Below are 1532 nucleotides of genomic sequence, written 5' to 3'. Positions count from 1 at the left end.
TAGTTCACACATTCTCTTCTCTCTAGAATGCCAGAACCTATTATAAGCCTCCATGCAACCGCATCTGATTCTCGCTGTAAGTCGCTGACTACCTTGCTCTCCTTCCTCACACAAATATTGCGCTCTCCCCCTTGGCACAATCTACACATAGTTCCCGTTAAACCTTGACTCTCTTATCCTCTCCTTCTGCCTTCTCTTTATCCATGCCATTATTTTGAATCAACTCATATACCTTTCTTTCTTCCTCGTGCACCCTCCTAACTTCATCTATCTGCAATTCATTCGTTCTAAAATACCTTTCACTTTCCACCTCTATCTTTGCACCACTACGTCTGTTCTCTTTCTCCCACAACACTCCCTAACCAAATTACTTCCCCCCTCTTCCAAAAATTTCTCCTCATATTTACACGCTCGACTCCCTGTTATAATCCCTAAACTCGTTCTTCCTGTCTCCCTCCTCACAATATAGTTCGGCGTATTCCTTGCCAACCCCAGTGTCCACTTTACATACCTCTCCTGTATCCTACTTACCTCCTCACTTACCTTCCAACCCCACACCTCTACTCCGTAAAATAAGACACTCATCACTAGCTAATCAAACAATTTCATTCTCCTTACAAAATTATCTGCGAACAACCTCCCCCCCCCCCCCCCCCCCCCCCCCCCCAGCCCCACACCTGCCTTATCACTACATTTGCCCTTCTCAACCTCTCTTTTATATAACCATCCACTCCCCCATTCCTTTGAAACAGGAAGCATGGTACACAAACTCTTTCACATCCTGTACCGCTTTTCTCTTCTACTTTACTCCCCTCCCGATCCTTGCTACCTCTTTATTATGTAAAATGGAAAATTTTTTTGCTTCCGAGTTTAATTGAAAAATTTTTTAAATTAAAAAAAAAAGAACTGACGAAAAGTAAATCAACAATTGTTACCCTTTTCAGTTTTTGGGTTACATTTTGCACGCCGTGCCAGGCACCGACGTTTTTTACCCATTTAATTTCTATTACAATTCTTAATTTTTATTACAAGTTTGAAAGTTGTAAGACTTTAGTTTGCGATAATAAGGACAGCAAAGTTTGATGTTGTCTGTTTTCATTGGCAAAATTAGTGCACGAATCAGTAGAAAAGCACAGTACTGAGTAGCTGAAACAAGGGCTTAAATGTAGAAAACGACCATTAAAAGGAGGAGGTTTTGTAATGCAGGTATGAATATTTTCTTTTATTCAAGGTTTGCAGTTCAGCACTTTTTTTTGAGTAAATATTTAATATTCATACAAATATAAAATAACAAAATATTACATTTTCCACTTCACTTTTTCAAGTTTAGACAATAAAAGGTCATTTGTGAGTGATATTCTCGTATAAGGAATATTCTAATAAATTTTCCTTCTTTCATATAAACTGGTTATAAATAAATAATTATAATAGTTTTGCGTGCTCAAGTGAAAGTATTAAATAGATTTTATTTTTATCAAAACATTTAGGCGGTTTGCAACCCCCATAAAAATGCTTCAGTTTGTTGGATGGTT

Source organism: Belonocnema kinseyi, chromosome 7 (assembly GCF_010883055.1).
Source record: "Belonocnema kinseyi isolate 2016_QV_RU_SX_M_011 chromosome 7, B_treatae_v1, whole genome shotgun sequence".
Lineage (NCBI taxonomy): Eukaryota > Metazoa > Arthropoda > Insecta > Hymenoptera > Cynipidae > Belonocnema > Belonocnema kinseyi.
The sequence above is the reverse complement of the archived record's forward strand: the minus strand, read 5'-3'. Positions refer to the sequence as shown.